The following is a 15665-nucleotide window of genomic DNA, read 5'->3' on the forward strand; positions in this document are numbered from 1 at the left end:
TACCCGAGTTATGCACTGTACATATCATTTTATTTCAGCTGCGGTATTCACATTTAACGGTATTCACACCTAGGCCTTCACTGGTGTCCTTCCTGAATTAATCCACCTCTATAGCATCATTATGACGCCACGGCAATAAATACTAATAGCAAAGTAAAAAAGAAATTAGTCTACAGTATTTCACACCTCACAAGGAATAGTCAATTTTATTACGGTTACTTTTCTCAAAAAAGACATTCTCCATGCCGTATGCAGCAAACTGCAATCTCCGGAGGACGCAGCATCCGAAATGAGAGGCAGTGAATATAGAAACACTGTATAACAGTGCGTTGTGTCACAGGCTCTTGTAGCGAACATGAATAAAATTACATTACATATAGCAAAAAAAACAAATTAACACAATTCAGTCTCACAAGTTTCCTTTCACTGCAGCAAAAAAAAAACACACAGTCCACCCCGGGGATCTGGAATGAAGGCAAACTGAAAACCCAGAAAAAAAGAAAACCCAAAAGCATAAATGGTTCTTGAAAAAGCTTACCAACTATTTTGAAGAATCAAAAGGATTTTCTTGAAAAGTCTTCCATGAAAATGCATTTGTAAGGATGTCCGCGATTAAATCGATTTCTTCTCCTCTGTCAGCCACTGTGAGTTAAAATATATATATTTTATTTAGTTTGTGCGGTTCGCTGCCTCTGACTACTGCAATTATCCAATCAAAGGACAGGAAATTGCTGACATAATCGTATGCCTGCTAGATGGCCCCAGTGACGCCAACTCGAAATCTGATTGGTTAATGGAACAGTTTCATTGCCACTTATTTTAATCTACGGGCGCCTGCACTATTGATTCTGAAGGCCTTAAGGCCGGGTAACACATGATGTCAGCCACTAGCTGAAATATGATTGGATAGATACTCTTATCATAAATATACACTACTGGAAGCAGCGCAACCAAAAGAAAAGCTATGAAATGTAGAGAATAGACTATTGAGAATAATTTAATACACATTCATGGAAAAATATATTAAATATATTAAAATGCAAGTCAGTGATTCAGATCACTGCTGTTTAGGCCAGCAGAGAAGGCCTTGCTGGCCCTGACGGTCCGCCACTGCATTTAACGATCAATTTAATAACATAAATTCATCCAAAACACTAGTCTTTATATACACAGAGTATTTTTTTCTTCAGCTTTTAATTTGGACACGTTTAAATGTAATACATATATTTAATAAAAAAAATAAAGCAGCCAGGTTCATGATCCACTGCTTTTGGATCATAATATTATAGAATTTGTTTCACTTTCACATGCCTGATAATTGGAGAGTTACAAACGAGGCAATGTATACTGTAAAGCTATTTATATAATTTATTAACCCTGATGGCTGCTACGCCTGATATATTTCTTCCAGTTAGCGCAAGATTGCCTAAAGACAACCAAAGCTAACCAAACGTAAACTATTCATTGATGTTACTTCATGCATGAACCTATTACATGTTCTCCAAGATGTCTTCATTTACTGCAAAGAATGGAATCTTTAGGGTCCATCATTCAGATTCCATTTCACCTCCCCATCGCTTTTATATGCCTCTAAATGGGACAGACTTCATTTGTAATCCGCTTTAACTACTTGCCCGTTGTAAATAAAAAGATGCTTGTGCTTCCTGTGCTTCTCATGTCCCCAAAGCCATTAGCAGAGGTCTTCCCTGCAAAGTGACACACATAAAAATCGTCATTTAAACACCAATCGTGGTTAAAAAGGAGACATTAAATATTAATGAACTGTGAGAGTGCAGAGTTTTCCCTAGGCCAACGGGGACAGGCTAGAAAAATTCCAGGGCTTCTACTGATTAGTTTGAATTTTAATTGAATGATAAGGAAAGTAGGAGATGACTATTTCATGGGGATTGTTTTATCCTGGTCAGGATCATGGCAGATTCAATGCCTGGGAGCAAGGTGAGAGAATTCTCCTTGAATGGAGCACCAGTGCATCACTGCACGCGCACACACACACACACACACACACACACACACACACACACACACACACACACACACACACACATCCATATACTCATTCACACCCAGGGGCAATTTAGCATTGCCATTCCACCTACCTGCAAGTTTTTGGACAGGACACCAGAAAGCTTCACACAACTTCACATAACTGAACCTGTATAAATTGTACACACCTTCTGTTATGTAAGAATTAACAAAATTTTGATGAGGCAATTTTGGTTTGTTTCAAATTGTTACAGCATAAACAGAGTTCCTATTTTCACGGCATTAAGCACAATGCCCTACATTAATAGATATAAATGTGTGCCCAAAATGTGTGTATTTTATATTTTCAGAAACACTATGAGAGAAAAGTCGTTGTGGTGATTAATCAATATCTTATCATTACCCATATTTCTGGCATCTTACTATTTATGTAGCTTAGTAAATATATTTCATAGTATTTTCTTATACATTTTAATATATTTCTCTTTTGTATGGGTAGATAGTTGGTGGTTAATGAAGCAAAAGCTTGCCTCAGACAATCAGAACAAACAGAATATAAGCCTTAAAATTCTTCGACATTCCCAGGTCATCACCACCAGTGGATGGTTTGGGCTTCATCCATGTCACAATCTAAATGTTTGACACAGTGTTCATTTTCACAATGTCTGCACGTATGTTTAGTTGACAAGTTTGAAGAAGCCTAGCAGGTACATTTCTATACATTTTCTAAAGTAATGACCAACATTTTCAGCTGTGACACACAGCAGACACACGTCTGATGTTATACTCAATTACGTCTGAGAGACATGGCTGCCACGGACTCCAACTCCCAGCATCCACCTGCACTCTCATGCCCACAATAACTGTTGTTATTCACAATTAAACACACTGCTTTCAACTGTGTTTAATTGTGTAGGTTTGGTTTAGCATTTTTTATACACATCTTTGTTTCAGTTACACTTGTCAAGTATACATTCAGTTCATGACATTACCAGGCCTGCCCATCACCCTTGGTAACCAATTTTTTTCTGATTTCAACTACAATTTTGCCTGTGTATAGCCTGATTGACCTTCACATATTATAATCCTGTCATTTGCTTGATGTCTCCTGGATTAATCAAATTTATTTAACTGGATTAAACAAAATTAATCAAAGTCAAATTTCTTTTGTTCCTATTTTTTGAACATGTTCCCATTAATACTGTATGTTCCTAATAAAGCTTTTGCATTCTACTATAAAGTGTGCGCAATCATGCAGTTTGTCTTGCCAGGTCAATGCATGTGTGCTATCAGGATATGTAACATGAGGTCTGTGGATGGAATTTATATACAGGGAGAGATTTTAAAAAAGTGAGAGGCAGCAGCAGCTGATGAAACAGTTGTGCAGAGAAGGCAATAGCAACAGCAAAGCTAGTATATGGTGAAATCATCTGATTTCCCCTTCCTTCAAATGTTACCACAGTGGAGAGACAGCTGTGGTGCACCAGACTCCCAGAATAAGAACCTGCACTGGATTGACTGCCAGCAGCATTCACTGTTCATCTTCATAAATTGTAGCCTAGAGAGAACGATAAGCACAATTGAATTCATTTTAGCACCTTCTTAACCTTACAATAACTTATTCTCTTCACTTCCAGTAACAAGGACCCTCTATTCCTGTCACTACAAACACTGGGAACATTCAAGTGGTCAAGTGGTTTTCAGAAGAATGGGCTGCCAAGGTTACCTGGTTTGGCATCACCACATTATTTTCCTTGCTCAATTCTTTGTATTGTATAGACAGTAAAGAATTACATGGGCACTTGATACAGTCCTTGAGTGCCGGGTTTACTGTAGTATGAATATGTATTATAGAGCTAGTATTATAGTTATTTACTTGAATTTTTTTACAACCTTAATACATTTATTTTTTGCTAAAGCATAATCTAATAATAGTGCATTTATCAAGGAACTTCTATGTGCAAATTTATTTTTTTCAACACCCAATCAAAATAAAGCAGTATCAAATGCTTAGCAGCTGCTGCATTGTCTGAGACAATAAAGGGAAAAGAGCATCCCTGGCAAAATTGCTCAGGCAACCTTGGTTTTATATGCTGTAAATATGATGATTTGCTATTATGTTAGCCAAAACTAGCTAATTCAGCTAACTAGCTGATTCATCTTTGCTACATAGTTTGCTAGCTTGTGAAATGTATAAATTGCCATGAGCCTGTCAGCTACCTAACAAACCTAGCAGGCTCTTAAATCCCTGCAGTATTTGGAAAGTTAGCTAACCAGCTAACGTTACATTTCTTTATATATAGTTGATAATCGAATTGGTTTTCACTTCAGCATTGTCTTCTTGGTTAGATAAAATATATTCCTCAGATATAGAACATCTTCAGATTAGTTGAGTCAATTGTAACTGTAGATACTCTGTAGATAAGTAACTGAAGATAAGTACTTTTCCACCAGATGACATACTAGAGTAATTTTTTTTTTTTGCTCAAGGCAAAGGCAATATACAGTAAAAGTAGTGAAGTCAGATTGTACCTTTTCCACTGCCAGTGATTACGCTGGAAATAGATGTAGTTCTTGGAAAGTTTTTAGATCATAAATATAGCAAGACAATCGTATCATTTACATCAGGAGTATTCAGTCTTATCCGCAAAGGGCTGGTGGGGGTGCAAGCTTTCATTCCAGTCAAGCAGGAGCCACACCTGATTCCACCTGTTTAATTAAATGATCTTTGCTTTCAGTAGACTCAGGTGCGGCTTGTGCTTGGTTGGAATAAAAAACTGCACCCACACCGGCCCTTGGACATCCCTGATTTACATGGACCTCCCATTTCATTTAAAACCCACCCTTCCCTCCTCCAGAACTGAACAGTTAAATGTGTTGGGGGAAAAAACATGTGTTTACATGAAATGAAAGCCTGGCTCCCAGTAAAGATGACCAGTTAACTTTTGGCTAACATGGATCTGCCCAAACATATGGTTAGTATTTAGTTTCTACTTTAGAGTACAGATTGCAGTAAGCACATGAGAACACTCCTGCAAATCATAATTTTCTCCAAGCCAGATGTCTGAGATTGCTGTTTACTCACACTGCAGTCAACACCATCATGAAGAGCCTGTTATGTGATGTGCAAATCATACACCTATTAGCAATGTTGTGTGTAAAGAAAATTCAACTCAGTCAACAGCACATGATTACACAAACAAATTAAAAAGTAAAAATCCCACCGAGTTGTCAGCTGATATGGTTTACTTACCTTCAATTAACAACCACTGACTAACAACCGGGGCTGGACCTAAGTGAGATTTTTAAAAAGGCTTTACCCACAATATACACTATATGGCTAAAGGTATATGGACACTGGTCATCACAACCATATATGGTTCTTCCACAAACTCCCACAAAGGTGAAAGCACACAATTCTATTGTATGTCATTGTGTGCATTAATGTAAGAGTGTAATGTAAGATTTAATGCAAATTTGTAAGATTTTCCTTCACTGGAACTAAGAGACCCTGACACAACAATGCTACTGTTTACAATGTAAGGTCCATAAAGATGTCGATTGCCAGAATTGGTGTGAAAGAATTTGAGTATCATACAGTGCACTTTATAGCTTAAGCACTCTTTATGCACATGACAATAAACGTGGGACTTGAAACTGAACACTCGATGAATTGGAGCACTGACTACACCAGGCCTCCTCACAAAACCTGGAGTATGGGAGTATATTATAACAGCGTTGGGGGTAGGGGTGGTAAATTTGGAATGGGATGTTTAAAAAAGCACACGTGGGTGTGATTGTCATGTGTCCACATACTTTTGAGCATACTGTGCAGCTGGAGGCAGGATCTGAGTATTACTATGTGTTCATTAACTCTAATAAATAATACAAATAATATAAATACAGATGGGCGAGACAGTACAGAAAAAAACAACATAAAACAACTTAGCAAGCTGTTGGGAGAACACAGCCAGAACAGCTTGACTCTTTCTCAGCATTAATTCTACATCTCTTAGACTGGACTGGATGGATGAATACTATTCCTCTAAAAAGATATTCTCTCAGTTGGTGGTGTAGAACACATAGGTCCAAAATCTCCCACTGGAGTTTAATTGGCTTGAGGTCTGTTGAATGTGAAGGCCATAGAATTGGATTTATATAATATAATCAAACAATTTAATTCCAGTTCATTCTGGAAGATGGCAACACCCCTATCCAGGATAGAAATATTCCATCAACGGATAGAGGTGATCAATCAGAACCTTGTATTGATTTACAGTGACCCTTCGCTTTAAAGGGACAAGTGGCCCAAAACATGCCAACAAAATGCCTCTCTCTCTCTCACTCAACCACTGATATCAAATCAGTGGAAACTTTTTAATGATTAGTTCATTAACAGTTTCAATGGTGGCATATGTGTATATTGTTTATTACTCTTGTTATTTCACACAAAGTGCATCCTTTTATGGTAAGAATTTAACCATCTCATTATTTAAGCATGATAATGCACCATATCACAAAGCATAAGTCATTTCAAACTGTTTTCATGAGCATCAGTAAGTTCAGTTTACACCACTGGCCTCCCCAGTCGTCAGAAGATCACCATTGGGCTGTGGGAGAGTGGAAGCTTAGTGGTTAAAGTGTTGGACTAATTATAAGAAGGTTGTGAGTTTGAATCCCAAGTCTACCAAGCTGCTGCTGTTTAACCCTTAAGCAAAGCCCTTAACCCCTAATTGCTCAGTTGTATAAAAATGAGATAAATGGAAGTTTGCTCTGGATAAGGGTGTCTGTCAAATGCTGTAAATGTAAAGTGGGAGATTTATAGCATGGATGTGCAACTTACGAATCATCTGCTGTAATTATGTCAGGCATTCAATACTATTCAGACCATTTTACTTGTATTGTGCTTTTAACAATGGTAATTGTCACAAAGCAGCTTTACAGAAATATACAAATTCCAGATATGCATTTTACATTTAGAAATAAATCAATTCATCCCTAAAGAGCAACAGGGAGAAAGAAAACGATATGAGAAAAAAACCTTGTGACCAGACTTAAATATGTCTCAAAAGTGACAACAGATCATGTTTTAAAAAAAAACATTTCCCTTCTATAACTGTGTTAATTATAGTTTTAACATGAAGTCTATTTTGTTGAAGTTATCAGCTGTTCACTGATGGAACACTATCATAGCAAGTGCATTCCAAAGCCACCTTTGGTGTTGGGTGCTATGGTGTTGCTAGCAGGTTGCTATGATCATTTAGTTGATTGCTTTCTAGTTGCACCATGTACTATATAATGATTGAGTTTCATGTGTTTGTATCCTCTGGTTTGGATTGCATGACTTAAAAGCATCCTGGCCTCTGTTTTCCGGATATATAACCCAATTGGTACATGCCAAGCGAACCTCCAATATTTCCTGAAAGTAAAAACACCATATTCAAGTATGGAATCTACACCTGTTCCAAATTTGGTGGGTCTCTGTCGAAAACTTGTGAAAAAGGTACACATTTTCAGATAGTAGAATAAGAAGAAGAAGAAGAAGAAACAAGAAAAAACTTTAGCCTTTCATATTGGAATTAATAATGTAAGGCTTTATATTATTCTGATACACCTAAGACATCCTGGGCCATAACAGTCATATAGGTAGACTATAAAGAGAAAAATCAGTGGAATTCAGCTGCAGGAGAAGTCAGAGACTCATCTTTCTCCTAACTTTGACCATATTTATTTCCTCTCTTATTCCCCCCTCTGAAAATATAAGAATTGCCAGAAAAAGCAGCCTGTGGGTAGACAACCAGAAAAAAGGAAGAGTCACCCAGTGCTTAAAGACTTTAAGGGACTCTTCCTTTTTTCGTTAAGATGTCATGTGTGTGTGTGTATGTGTGTGTGTGTGTGTGTGTGTGTGTGTGTGTTCAAGATTCTTTCAGCTGTGGTAGTATATGACACTAGTGGCAGTGAGGATCTGGGTTTAGTTGGCAAGTAAACCGAAATAAGATGGATGATCTGAACTGCACCTTCTCCCTGATCCCACAGCCCTGTGCTGACAGAGATGGATCTACAAGGGTAATTAAGATTTTTGCCCTGTGCCCAAAACATGAAATTGAATGACGCTGGAGAGCATTCGGTAATTTGATCTTTTAAATGACCCAGAAACATCGTATAGGGTTAAACCCTGTAATGATGCACCCTACTTATAATGGTATAACGTATAGCGGCACTCATTAGAACTGCTCTGACAGTGTCTAAGGCAGGAAGATGGATGGGCTGCACTTTCAACATTTAAAGCGAGGTGATAGTCCTGGTTAGTAAACCCACAGTTCACAGTCAAGAGCAAAAAAAAAAAAAAAAAAAGCTGCAAACAGCAATGATATTATACTGGCACTGATTCTCAAATAAAAGTCATATTTGAGCAGTCACTAGTAAGAAATCCACTGCCAGTAAATCATCATAATTTCTGCAAAATCGATAGATTCGGGGCAGATAAGGGCTGATGAATTTCAGTAGAAACACATTATACTGTCATACCATCTCATTTAATTTTGGAGAATTTAACTGTCCCTAATAAACTACTACTTAATCCCTGTAGAGTCATTTGTACATTTGTTTGCATATACACTGGCACTAATAATGGCAGAAAATTTTATTCATAATCCTGCCTTCCTCCCGAGAGGGACCATGGAGTCAAAATGTGACCTCATTAGAACTGTGAGTATCAGGAGACCAAAATTATGTACTTTTTTTTGCTGTGGTTTCATGACCTAGGTTACAATACATTTATTTATTCATCATAAAACTATCTATCTATCTATCTATCTATCTATCTATCTATCTATCTATCTATCTATCTATCTATCTATCTATCTATCTATCTATCTGCTTTTGCATGTTCTCTTATAGAACAATTATTATTATTGTTGTTGATGTTGTTTACAGAATGTGAATTTCAGACTTATGCGCTCACTCCTGAGCCTTAACTCCAACCCTAAACCTAGACTGGAATATCAGTTCAAAAAAAATAAACATGAACAATTTAAATTTACATAGAAACTAAATCAAATTTCTCAGCACTTTGTCCATCCCTGTTTATGAGTGATGTATTGTGGCAATGCCAGTGCTTTATGCTTACTCGAGCTGTAGACAGAATCTTGATAAGACATCATTGCTCTTTTAGCACCGTTTATAATCCATACACTAATCAATAGCATTGGCTCTAAGTACTTTGGCTTAGGACCAGGGCAGCAGTCTGGCCAATCTTCCTTAAAGTCTCTCTCGGTTGCTTTTCTCTTCCTTGTTGCTCTCAGTTGCATCTTTTATAATAGGGATAATGTGGCATGATGGTTAAATGCGTAAGCCCTTTGTAAACAACATTTGTCTATGCCTGAGAGATGCTGTTAATTCCTGCTAATGACCCTGAGTAACCTGTAGAATCAGTCTTGCAGTATCTTTTGGTGACAGGATGCAGAACATCAAGATATATTAAGGCAAGGAAGACCTACTCCTACTGATCACCAATCACAACAAAATACACACCTGTAAGGTTTTCACATACAGCATTACAAGTTGACCCTGAGCATGAGAGGAAATGACGATACCAAGATGGACAGTTAATGTATCCAGCTTTAGCTGCAGGCAGTTGATGAGTTTATGGAAATTACGCTTGAATACACAGTATGTAAATCAATCTGCAAAGCCACCCTGTGGCTCTTGAATATAAATTAGAAGTGGAACAACACAGGAGAAAAAAGCCACCTACACCACCTACACATGCACACAGTAACAATAAGAAAACTGAATTCTGATATATGCCTCCAGGTGAACTTAGCAGTCTATGTAGGCTCAGGTAAGGAAAGTTGCACAGGCCCTGGTTTAATCAGCTTAATGATATATATATATATATATATATATATATATATATATATATATATATATATATATATATATATATACACTATATTGCCAAAAGTATTCGCTCACCCATCCAAATAATCAGAATCAGGTGTTCCAATCACTTCCATGGCCACAGGTGTATAAAATCAAGCACCTAGGCATGCAGAGTGTTTTTACAAACATTTGTGAAAGAATGGGTCGCTCTCAGGAGCTCAGTGAATTCCAGCGTGGAACTGTGATAGGATGCCACCTGTGCAACAAATCCAGTCGTGAAATTTCCTCGCTCCTAAATATTCCACAGTCAACTGTCAGCTGTATTATAAGAACGTGGAAGTGTTTGGGAACGACAGCAACTCAGCCACGAAGTGGTAGGCCACGTAAACTGACGGAGCGGGGTCAGCGGATGCTGAGGCGCATAGTGCGAAGAGGTCGCCAACTTTCTGCAGAGTCAATCGCTACAGACCTCCAAACTTCATGTGGCCTTCAGATTAGCTCAAGAACAGTGCGCAGAGAGCTTCATGGAATGGGTTTCCATGGCCGAGCAGCTGCATCCAAGCCATACATCACCAAGTGCAATGCAAAGCGTCGGATGCAGTGGTGTAAAGCACGCCGCCACTGGACTCTAGAGCAGTGGAGACGCGTTCTCTGGAGTGACGAATCGCGCTTCTCCATCTGGCAATCTGATGGACGAGTCTGGGTTTGGCGGTTGCCAGGAGAACGGTACTTGTCTGACTGCATTGTGCTAAGTGTAAAGTTTGGTGGAGGGGGGATTATGGTGTGGGGTTGTTTTTCAGGAGCTGGGCTTGGCCCCTTAGTTCCAGTGAAAGGAACTCTGAATGCTTCAGCATACCAAGACATTTTGGACAATTCCATGCTCCCAACTTTGTGGGAACAGTTTGGAGCTGGCCCCTTCCTCTTCCAACATGACTGTGCACCAGTGCACAAAGCAAGGTCCATAAAGACATGGATGACAGAGTCTGGTGTGGATGAACTTGACTGGCCTGCACAGAGTCCTGACCTCAACCCGATAGAACACCTTTGGGATGAATTAGAGCGGAGACTGAGAGCCAGGCCTTCTCGTCCAACATCAGTGTGTGACCTCACAAATGCGCTTCTGGAAGAATGGTCAAAAATTCCCATAAACACACTCCTAAACCTTGTGGACAGCCTTCCCAGAAGAGGTGAAGCTGTTATAGCTGCAAAGGGTGGACCGACGTCATATTGAACCCTATGGATTAGGAATGGGATGTCACTTAAGTTCATATGCGAGTCAAGGCAGGTGAGCGAATACTTTTGGCAATATAGTGTGTATATATATATATATATATATATATATATATATATATATATATATATATATATATATGTATAGTATAATGAAACCAAGCTTAACAGATTACTTTAGGTAAACTATTTCAGAGTTTGTCTTAGTAATATTACGTTGCAATTTCAATCGTGTGAAAGGTGATTTTCCTATTCAGAAATTACAGACTGGCCCGATTCACTTATTGTCAGGATTTGTAGGCGTAGTGAAGTCTAAAAATAGTGTTTTAATCAAGTTTGGCATCCCTATAATACAGAACACACGTTTCTCATGGAGCTCATCACAAAATGTTCTGTGCTAGGATAATGCACCTCTCACAGAGAAGATCCAGTAATAGTTATGGAGGAAGGTAGAGAGCAGTAGATTACAATGAAACACTGTATATTAGCTAAGAGGGAGGAATTGTAGATGTGATCTTTTGTAATTGCATGATTCGTTCAAGTCCAGAAACACAACTCTGAGATAAATCAATCAGCATTTACTCAACCAAAGAGTCTAACAAGGCAGAAGTATTCTATTGATCATGCTTTCCCAGTGGTTTTAAGACAGCTCTCAAATATCGATTCTCTTAAGGTACACTGCATGATGTTTGCTTGTACATAACAGTGTTAAATTTGTTCAGCATGCTAGTTAATCTTTGCAACAAACTTTGCTCATAAAGCTTATTTGGGCTCTGATTTTTTTGGGGTGCTTTAAATAAAAAAAACATAAAACATTAGTAATTGCTATTTTCTTTGGAGCTAAAGAGCTGTCAAAGAAAGAGATTTTGAAACGGAGACTGTGAAAACTGTGGATCAATTCTCATTTAACAAACACGGCAGCGTACAGAAAAAGTGTCCAGATCCACAAAACACTTCTGAAGGAATGCTTACCCCTCAGATATGCTTCAGGTTTGAAGTTAAGCACATACTGGTCAATGTCCATCGAAGTAACTTTACACTTAAGTAACCTTTCATTCCTAGGCTTAGCACATTGCCATCTTGTGGAGGATTAGAGTAATCACACTACCCAGTGTAAACAGAAAGAAGGCATGAAAGAAGCAAATCTCTTGCACATTAAATATACAGTCAGTTTCAGAATGATTGGCAGTCTTGATAAAGATAGGTAACAAGGTTGAAATCCATTCTTCTTGTATAAGAGGAATCAAGCCTTTACTTAATAAAGCACATTAATCCTAAGAAACACAAAAAATGTCATGTCCACTTTGGTCGTTTCCCCACAAGAGCACCAGAGGGCAACATTACTCATCATGTTGAATCACCTCTTTTGTTGTGTTTTCCATTTCCACATGATCATATTCACCTTGTTTTGTGTTTGCTCATTAGCCATTTCATTTAAGTTCTTGTATTTTACTCATTTGTGTTGCAACTTTATGCTGACGTGTTTCCCTAACCAACCATCAGCCTTTTCTAGTGCCTCAGTTTTTTTTTGCCATATTCTTGTTACTAGTGTTTGTTTTGTTCCTCTTTTCATTCTTGAATATACTGTATATTCTGAACTTACAGTGGAGAATAAAATTAGAGAACAATTGAACACTTCATTTTTTTCAGGAATAATGTCATTTTCATCAACATGTGAAGGAATTTTTGTTGTGTCTATACCGTGCTAATAGAACAATGTTTTACAAAATAACCAAGGCACTTCAACAAAAACCCTTATTTTGTAGAAAACACAACGATCAAAATTAGAGAACAGCAATGACTGTAGCACGTTAAAAATTACAACAAAAATTTCTGAAGGTTACAACGGTCAACAGTTAGTAGGACCTGTACAGGCCCCTGCTTTGAATGACTTCAGCATATCTACAGCCACAGGACATCACTAGTCTCTTACACTGCTCTGGTGTGATTTTGGGCATTGTCGTGCATGAAAATTGCTGGCTGATTGGGTGATGAACGCAGGGAAGGAACCGCATGTTGTTGAAGAAGGGTCTAATAAAACATTTGAATACACTCTGCCATAAGAGGCCCAAAACACCCCTAAACCATGCGCTTCCCCCTCCACCTTTCACTGACTTCTGTACACACTTTGGGTTCAGTCTTTCCCCAGTTTAACCACAAACATAATGTTTCCATCAGACCCAAATAAATTAAACTTTTTTTTTCATCACTAAAGTGAACTTTGGACCAGTTCTCATCTGTCCACACAACATGCTTCTCATCAAAGGTTAGCCTAGCCTTTTGATTCTTTCTGCTAATGAGAGGTTTGGTCACTGCAGAGTGGGCTTTCAGTCCAAATTCTCTTAAACGTCGAGACACTGTATGAGGAGACAGATCCTTACTCTGTTCAGCTGAACTGGCGAGCAATCCCAAGTGCAGTTTTGAACTGATTGCCCATTGAGATTCTCTGCATTATCCTGTCATCTCTTGCATCATCTTTTGTGGATGACCAGCCTTCTTGGGGGACTTGAATGAGTTTGTGACATTGTAAAGATGCAATATTCTACAAATCACAGATTTGGAACGACCAACTTCTCTTGCTATGGCTAAAAGGGTCATCCATTTGGCCTGCATCTGGACAACCTGCTGCCGGAGGGTTTCAATCACTTTAGAACGGCTCACCATCTTGCAAATTCAGTGAAATCTGGAAAGGCTGTCAGTTAAATAGGGTTTGTCAGATAATTAAAGAAATTAGCACCAGGTGCCAAATTAACACCAATAACTGGGAGGTATCTGAAAATGTTCTCTAATTTTGATCAGTGTTCATTTTCAAATCTCATTGAAGTTTTGTATTCTGTGCTTCAAAATATACACTATATTGCCAAAAGTATTCGCTCACCCATCCAAATAATCAGAATCAGGTGTTCCAATCACTTCCATGGCCACAGGTGTATAAAATCAAGCACCTAGGCATGCAGAGTGTTTTTACAAACATTTGTGAAAGAACGGGTCGCTCTCAGGAGCTCAGTGAATTCCAGCGTGGAACTGTGATAGGATGCCACCTGTGCAACAAATCCAGTCGTGAAATTTCCTCGCTCCTAAATATTCCACAGTCAACTGTCAGCTGTATTATAAGAACGTGGAAGTGTTTGGGAATGACAGCAACTCAGCCACGAAGTGGTAGGCCACGTAAACTGACGGAGCGGGGTCAGCGGATGCTGAGGCGCATAGTGCGAAGAGGTCGCCAACTTTCTGCAGAGTCAATCGCTACAGACCTCCAAACTTCATGTGGCCTCCAGATTAGCTCAAGAACAGTGCGCAGAGAGCTTCATGGAATGGGTTTCCATGGCCGAGCAGCTGCATCCAAGCCATACATCACCAAGTGCAATGCAAAGCGTCGGATGCAGTGGTGTAAAACACGCCGCCACTGGACTCTAGAGCAGTGGAGACACGTTCTCTGGAGTGACGAATCGTGCTTCTCCATCTGGAAATCTGATGGACGAGTCTGGGTTTGGCGGTTGCCAGGAGAACGGTACTTGTCTGACTGCATTGTGCCAAGTGTAAAGTTTGGTGGAGGGGGGATTATGGTGTGGGGTTGTTTTTCAGGAGCTGGGCTTGGCCCCTTAGTTCCAGTGAAAGGAACTCTGAATGCTTCAGCATACCAAGACATTTTGGACAATTCCATGCTCCCAACTTGGTGGGAACAGTTTGGAGCTGGTCCCTTCCTCTTCCAACATGACTGTGCACCAGTGCACAAAGCAAGGTCCATAAAGACATGGATGACAGAGTCTGGTGTGGATGAACTTGACTGGCCTGCACAGAGTCCTGACCTCAACCCGATAGAACACCTTTGGGATGAATTAGAGCGGAGACTGAGAGCCAGGCCTTCTCGTCCAACATCAGTGTGTGACCTCACAAATGCGCTTCTGGAAGAATGGTCAAAAATTCCCATAAACACACTCCTAAACCTTGTGGACAGCCTTCCCAGAAGAGTTGAAGCTGTTATAGCTGCAAAGGGTGGACCGACGTCATATTGAACCCTATGGATTAGGAATGGGATGTCACTTAAGTTCATATGTGAGTCAAGGCAGGTGAGTGAATACTTTTGGCAATATAGTGTATGTAGCTCATAAAATATGCTTTAAAAAACTGCTCCTTTACTCCTGTTTAGGACTAAGCAGTGACTTTGAAATTTAGGAAACTGTAGGTTATTCTGTACATCTGCCCTCAACTTCTCTTCATTACACAAAACTGTTAGTTACTGGCACCACTAAACTTAATATTTTCAGAACCCAAGTGGAATAATTGAAAACGCCATACTCTTATGTTCAGAAGATATGAGTACAGTATAAGGAGTTTTCTCCTTATAATACTTGATAAGACTGGTGAATGCAGAGTTATTAAATACATTATAACACAATATTTCCTGATCTTCCATGGTCCTAGGTCCTTACTTGTTGACTCTTCATTTCACTCCACAGGTTTTCAGTGCTGTTTAGGTTAGGTAATTTAGGAGGTCAAAAGCTTTATCCTCTGGCTGTTGATTCATGACCTAGTCATAGATTTTT

The sequence above is a fragment of the Hemibagrus wyckioides genome, linkage group LG02, assembly GCF_019097595.1.
Source record: "Hemibagrus wyckioides isolate EC202008001 linkage group LG02, SWU_Hwy_1.0, whole genome shotgun sequence".
In the NCBI taxonomy this organism is placed as follows: Eukaryota; Metazoa; Chordata; class Actinopteri; order Siluriformes; family Bagridae; genus Hemibagrus; species Hemibagrus wyckioides.